This window comes from Chelon labrosus (genome assembly GCF_963514085.1).
Source record: "Chelon labrosus genome assembly, chromosome: 4".
Taxonomy (NCBI): Eukaryota; Metazoa; Chordata; class Actinopteri; order Mugiliformes; family Mugilidae; genus Chelon; species Chelon labrosus.
Genome location: NC_140340.1, coordinates 13486622 through 13494528, shown reverse-complemented (window position 1 = coordinate 13494528; position 7907 = coordinate 13486622). Strand labels below are relative to the sequence as shown.

Here is a 7907-nt window from a genome sequence, read left to right as displayed (position 1 = left end):
CCGTTATCCACTGCACAGCACTCACTGAGGTAAGGTGGATGACTGAATTGTAGAAAACTGTCAAATAATCTCTACTATTATGAATTATGAGATCAAAGTGTGAGATGCCAGTGTTGTGACTGTAACCACCCCATTAGTCATAGTTACTACATCAATCAGTCAACCAACGAAAACAAACTATCTTTTACTGTCAAGTAATTGTCTCTCAAATGAACTATTCAACATTTTGGGAAACACACTCATTCACTCTCTAGAAAAAAAAAAAGAACTGTGTCAGAAAGCAGCCCATGCACATTTAATTACTGTACATGTTATGAGTTCTGTATGCTTTACTTATATGTTTTTCATTTACTCCATTGCATTCAGACCTGTTTATTTCACTGTTAGTATAAGCTTTAGTTACTTGCCAGATTTTATATAGTAAACAAACATATTATGAGTTTAGAAAATACATACCCAACAGTAAGGAAAATAAAATCAGCTCCACATTAAAACTACATCAGTAAACTCACACATTAATGTACAAGTATTAACAATAAAATTATATAATACATAATTCTACAAAACTCACAAGGGTTATTTGGGCTTTACACATATTTAAACTTACTTTATAGTAATTATTTACTTGAGTAAAGGATTGTTTTACTTCCATGGTGCTACCATTATCACATGTCGTCGCTAGCTAGCTTAGCACATAGACTGAAAACTGGGATAAAAACAATAACACAGGCCTTGTTCAAAGGTAGCAACGTCAGGTTACACATGAAACTCGTATAAAGCTCACATTTAAACAAATTATACCTTTTTTGTTTAAGCTGTAATGCAAAAATAATGTAGAAACGTGTACCGTTACAGCCGGACTACTTCTCGGAAGGGAGCAATACATTGTGAACGTAGGATAGTTGCCTAGCAACTGCCTGGCTGAGAATATTGTGGCACATAGTTAACGGCAAAAAAACGCACTTTGAGATTTTGGTCAAACTTGTGAATTTTGAGGTGTTGGTAAGTTAATTTTATTATTTTCTAACAGGGACTGCAAATGTCTTCCTGTTTGCAGTCTTTAGCCTGAGCTAAGTTAACGAGTGGCTTGCTAGGCTACACTTTTAGCTCCGTTTTACGTCTAGATAGCTAACTATTTGCTAGCTAGGTACGTTAGCATAACACTCAACAAGAAAGTGAATGAAAATGTGAAATTATTCCTTTAAGTTAGTTAATCCATTTGGTTAAAGCACACAATTCAGTGTTCACCAACAAACAGGTATCCTGACTGAAGTTTTTTTTATTTAATTATTTTTACTTTACCTTTCTCCAATACAGAGCAAATGAGAGAGATAATCCACAAAAAAGTGTTCAAATGATGTAAATCATTGCTTTAAAGAGTAATCTGATGCCTCTCCGTGTGTCCTCAGGATCCCGGGCGGTTGTGTTGAGAGGAGGGAGGAGAGAGAGGCAGGCAGACAGCGACCACAGCAGCAGCAACAGCAGCAGCACCATGAGCAGAAAACACCACAGCGAGCGGACCTGACCACTTTGACGCTGCGCTCCCGTGCGCACGGTGCGGACGCCACGATCTCCACGGCCGACCAGCCCACACCCGAACAAGTCGATACAGCTTCGGAAACAACAAAGTGGGATCCGTCTCTTCTGCGCTTCAACACGCTGATCAGGTCAGTCACCTTCCGGTCGTTTGCTGCGCTGTGAGTGTTGTGGCTGCTGGGTGGGTGATAAAACAATGGAAACTACCGTAAACAATAATCTAAATGCATGGAGATTGAGTTGGCAACCGTAACCACAGTCTCTCTCTGATATTAAATAATTGGTGTTCGTACCTAAACCAAATCTGGACCATTTTGATGCCAATATTTTTAAACTGTAAAATTCAACATGGAGACTTCTTGAATGACCACATATACTCAACCTTCCCACAGTTTTAAGACGCATCAGTCAGACAGATGATTTCTTAAGGTGGACACTTTTTGCAGTGTGACATGGTGCCAGTGGCATACAGACTAGGGGGGGGTGGTGATGTTTATTGGGGGGGGCGGTCACAGGACTGACAACTGGCACACAGTCAGGTGTCGGTCCATACTGTGTCCGTGGGCCACACAGAGCGGGTGTGAGTTTGACATGCAAACGCCAGGCAGAGATTTTAACCATCAAAGTGGTCACAACTATTCAGGTGAGTGAAAGCAGTCATTTGTCCGTCTAGGTTTATAATTCTGACCAATTTTATATATATTACTCAGTAAGCATTCATGTAGATAAAATCATTTTTTATTTTTTATTTTTTTACACGTGTCCTTTATCTACTTATCTGGTGTCTTTATCCTCTTTGTCACATGATGAATTTGTAGGCATTACACAACTTTCAAGCAGTTCTGTGTTTTAGACTTGACTGGAAAAATATGGTTGTGACTCAGCAATAATGTGGACACAAGTTCAGGGGGCAAACACTGATTTCTCTTTGAGGTTAACTGTGTGGCTTTGTGATTGATGATGTGAACTATTAAATGACCTCATGCTATTTTATTATAGTAAGATGAAAAGAAAACGTATTGGCTCGCTGCACAAAACCCAGATTGTCACTGCCCACAGTGGGTCTAGTTGTTCACCATTGTCACAGGACTCTTTTTCTTTTCAATCTTCATGTACGATTGTCACGTCAGTGATCTGACAACACAGTGAAAAAAGTGAAAACATTAAGCAAATTACCTATTTTTTTCTCTCGTATTCGTAGATCCAATGGGAGAATTCAGATTGTGTTTATTTAAACGTACTAAGTAATGCTAGCGTTTTACATTCGTTTTTAATCTCCTTCCAGACAGCAGCAGTTTAATCTACGTCTCATTTTATTTTAAACTTTATGTGGCTGTGAAGACGCTGCTTGAAGTGCAGACAGTATTATATCATCACACCATGATAAATCAATATGCAGAGTTCGCTGTGATTATCAGTTTCAAGCAGATTTAAAGTCTCAGTATGTTAATTTTAATAGTGGAGTGACATAACTGAAGCCATTGTCATTGCCTGTCTTCTTGATAGCAGAGATTTTTAGTGATGACAATTCATTTTTAATTAAAAAACAAACAAAAAAAATTACAGTTAAGCCATTGTTCCCAGACAGGAAATCAGTGTATAGCACGGAAAGCATGGAAAATAGTTGCCGATTACGTAAAGTCCATGTTGTTGAACGTAAATTCTGAAAAACATCAAACGTGATAGGTCTTCAGGTGAGTTTGTACAAATAATCTGATGATGAACATTACCCATCACACTGATGCTATAAATTTTAAAACACTTCTCAGAATGATATCACAGGTTATACATTCATCAAAGGTTAAAATGTCATCCCTGATGTAACGTGGTTATTTTAAAGTAAGAGAACTTGTGATGAATTTGTGGGTGGGAAATAGGAGAAGTTCTAAGACGTCGTTGCTCTGATCAAATATGCTGATCTGGATTGATGTCATTATGTCACATTTTAACAGAGCGATTTCGTTATCTGTCATGTTAGTTTGGTAGTCTTTTGTCTTGCAGGCATGTTTGGCTTTTTAAATCTTTTATGTGGCAAATCTAAAAATCTCAGGTAGTTTTAATCATGTACATTGAAACCACTATCTGCTAAACTATGTTGTTGTCTCTGCATAGGCTGTATAAAGTCTGACTGCCCGACTGAGTGTATTGACACATTACCAACCAGTGAATTATTGCTTATCAAGTTATATAATTCCTAAACGGAGGTGTGTGTGAGTATGTGAATGACTGAGACAGAATTGGACTTTGCTCTGTTGTCATAAATGAAAGGAGTGCCTGAAGATACCGTGCTATGTTTATGTTATCCATCACACATGCTGAAAGTTAAAGTCTCTGTAGACAACGTACCTTCACACAAAGCTTTGTTTGAGTTCTCGGAAATGCACTTCAGTTTTTTTGGAGACGCCCCGAAACCATTTTCGTTCGGTTTTGTGTTTTAAAATATATGTGTTAATTTAAAAACCATGCAGTTACCAGTCTTCCAAGCAGTAGCTGTAAAATGTTACATATAAAATCTGCAAGAACTCAGCATAATCAGTGCATGAAAGGAAGGAAGACAGTCTTCACATTTGTATATGCGTACAGTAAATATCTAGATAAAAGAGAATGGCACGCTCCAGTTCAGCTGTTCAGCCCACAGATAATTAACCGCTTTTGCCTCTACCAACATCCTGTCTTTTTTAAAGCTATAGTTCTTATTGTTTTTGTGAGTGTTTGCACAAAACCCACCTTTGATTCAGTTGCATCAGATGACATTGATGTTTGAGATAATTTATCCCTAAGGTCATCAATTTGTTTTTTGAATTGGGTGTAATTATTAACTTCAAGGCCAATCATTTGACCATTTACTGTCTACTTACAGCAACGTTTTGGCCGTCGTTGACGTCAAACTAAATTTGGGAAACAAGCAGCCTGTTTGCAAATGAAAAATTCAGTTCTAGTTAATCTTTTATGTTTGCATCTCACCCAGTCAAACCACAATATCCTCCCCTTGCTATAAAGTGTCTTCCTGGACCAGTGTACTGATTTTATTGTTATCAGTTAAGATTGGCATTTAGATTATGAGTACAGTTAGAGCAAGATCTTTTCAATGTGGTTACTTTTGTTGAACTACAGTTCATAGACAGCTCATGTATAGTTGGGAAGTCTAAATCTAATCTTTCTAATTTTGTCTAAATCTTAATATATTTATAATAAATTTCTGGGCAGACATTTTTCACTTTGAGACAGAAGTTGAGTACATGTTTTTCTGCTCCACTTTTATACAGTGCAAACAAAATCTAGGTAACGTTTTACAGAATAAATCAGCCGTTACAGTTGATCACATTTTCTCACTGTCAACAATGATGCTTCAATCACAACAGCACCTGCCATCAGAGAAAGTGACTCATTGTCAAGACAACATCAAAGCAAGTTTTCAGTTCTCATGTCTTAACACTTTGTATAAAATACATCTGTGTCAGGATGGGAAAATAATACGTTTTAGAGCATGGTGTAAACATGTCTCTCAGGTCATGCCCATGTTTAATGGTTTGAGTTTGAAAACACACTTTTCCATCTATGCAAGTAACTGTAAATGGTATTACTGTAACAGTAAATATGTCGTTTCTGTTCTGTTTTGTTGCTTTTCACTAGTTCATATCATTACTTCATTTCAAACTTGACGATAATTCATTTTCTGTTTATCAACTAAATAACTAAAAAAGTCCATCTCTGCATTTGGGTAACCATAGAACTTCCCACAGCTCACAATGGCGTGTGGCAAAAAGATGCACAATCCAATTTTCAGCCGAACAGTTTACAGTGAGACAGCAAAGTCTAAAGCCCCGTCCACATATAAAGCAATTTGCTCGTTGCCCATTGTTTTGTACCTGGCAATTGTTTGGCCTTCCAGGTTGTCTGGGTAACCTTCAGGTATATTTCCCAACCCAAATGTTTCACAGTGAATCAAGTAGAGTATAAAAGTTATCCAGCTTAAAGATGGAGATGGTTCTTTTTGCTGTCACCACTCACTTTTTCAAAAGAACAGTCAATGCACCATAGTCAGCATGGTAAATTTGGTGGTCGACACTAAAGTTGTGAACTCTATTCTCTTTCTGTAAACATTTGGGGATCTAATGTCAGTCTCCTGTATCAGGCGCTCCCCTTCATTGTTGTCTCATATTCGTCGCCTCAATGTTGACATTAGTTTAACTTGGTAACTGCCCACTTTGCTTAAGTTTTTTTTTTCACCTGTCATCCCTACAACTTAATTTAATGTACATTACATGATCTCTTGTCCAACCACAACGCTCCTAGACGCTTTTATCTTTACCCACCTTAAATTTGCCATACATACTGTGCTGAGATAAGGTATTGATGCTGTTTTATCTGCTTTGGGTTTTACCTCCAAAAAAAAACAACAACTTGGCTGAATGTTAGTTGTCTGGATGTTTTTTGTAATGCTTCTTTGTTTTTCTGTCAGATATTGTTGGAGCAAAGTCACTGTGTTCTCTCAACTTTGTTAATTACCTTACCGAGTACAGTGGTGTCAGAACAGAGAGAAACATGTCTAAATATATGAAAAAGGACCAAAGTTGGTATAAATAGGAATCTTGCTTTATTAACCAGAGATCATGTTGTGATGAAAGAGTTGTGTGAATACACAAATCTCTGCATCCTCCCAAACAAATGAGCAATTAATTGAATTACCATAAAACAACTGACACACGCTTAACCTGCAGCTGCTGAGGCCCCTGTGGGGCTCTGGGGTAAATTAGTCCTCAAACGCACCAACATATATGTCCACTCATACAAACACACAAACAGTTTTCTTGCCAATGCACTTTAACATAGAAATTGTTCAACAGACAGTAGGGATATCCAGCAACCTTTGTCCTAATTTCCCTTTTAGGAAGATGTGGGAGCAAACCGCAGCTCCTCGGGTCATAACCTTGGTCTCTGGTGAGGACTAAGACTGACTCAGACTTTATGTGCACATATGGCACTGCTTGAGACATCACCAGTTCAGGTCTTGCTTGATGATGTCTGTAATCCACTCTCTCAGTTCAGAATTGGTTTATAAAGCGTAAATGCCAAATGACCTTGGAAACAAAAAAGAGGAACAAAGATAATCAGATAAGGCAATAGCATCTCTCTTTCCGGAAACTCATTTTGAATGTGAAATAATAGTAAAACATGAGAGATTATAACAGTTTCTAAGTCATAGACAGCTATTGCATATTAAAATCTGGCTAAACTTGTTTTGCTTTTTATTTTATCATGACACACATCTTGTTTTTTAAGTTTTTGCCCGTCTTCCTGTGTACATGTTGTCGTGAAGCTCTATAGGGCTTGGCAAGCAAAGGGAGCACTCGCTTTCATGCAGCAGATCTCCCTGTATAGATCTGCATAAATATGGCATGACTGAAAATGAGACTAAAAAAGTGAATCGAGATCACAATTAAAAACAATTAACCAATAACCAATGAATTTTAACCACTGGATGATCTATTTATTTTCTTTATATGAAAAATTGATATAAGAAATAACTTTGTTTTCTTCTTGCAGTTGAAAGCTAGTTGATCCTCTTAAGATATGATAAGGGAAAATATAACATCCACTCTTTATTTTCTACTCACATAACCTTGTTTGGCTGCTTGGCTTGGCCCACTGCAGCCACTTTGATACCAGACAAGTGGAGAAAGACCTGATCAGCTTTGATTGAAAAATCCCAGGGAGTGTGTTGGCGAGCACTTAGTTGTTCAGCCAACTCTGACCCTTCTTAAACCTCCCTTAAACTTCACGGACAATTCAAGATCCGTTTCTTCTGTGTACACCTTTCCCGGCACACATATTTACAGTACGTTCTGTGAATGAGAGTCACGTCATGGGTTGCTTTGTTATTGTCCAGCTAAACAGCAGCAGCACACCCCCGTCCTTTCCTCTCCACTTCGAAGAACAGGGCATGAACCTTTCCACATTGTACCTCTCCCCTTTCCTACTACCGCATTGCCCTCCTCTCCCTCCCTCCCGGTGTCTGTCAAAACACTAGCTTGACTATAAATCTTGTGCTAACTTCCACTGCCAGCATCTTAAACACACGAAGTGATCATTATCTATGTAATAACTTGTAAATGTATCTTTTTCTATCATACTTATTCATGTTCTTTTGCAATATATGACAGTGTTTGTAACAAAGACTGATAGGGTTTCACTTTGTTCTCTTATCACAAATTGAAGGAGTGCCTCAGCTTTGTTTGTTCTGTGCACATATATCCCCACACATGTGTCTTTCAGTGTTAACACCATGACACATACATGTGTTGACATGTGTGTATGTGTGACCTTCTGTGAGTGTGTGTGAGGCCTTGACAGCATGCACCACTCCTTCC

At 38.0% G+C, this 7907-nt stretch overlaps 1 protein-coding gene across 1 annotated transcript in view; it reads left to right on the top strand.

The window, feature by feature from the left end:
• Window positions 1-1314: 1314 nt before the first annotated feature.
• pparg (peroxisome proliferator-activated receptor gamma) overlaps window positions 1315-7907 on the top strand; it is a 32062-nt gene continuing 25469 nt past the window's right edge. Inside the window, exon 1 of the mRNA XM_084543739.1 lies at window positions 1315-1667. The gene's annotated coding sequence lies outside the window, so the exon portion shown is untranslated. The remainder of the gene's footprint in view (window positions 1668-7907) is intronic.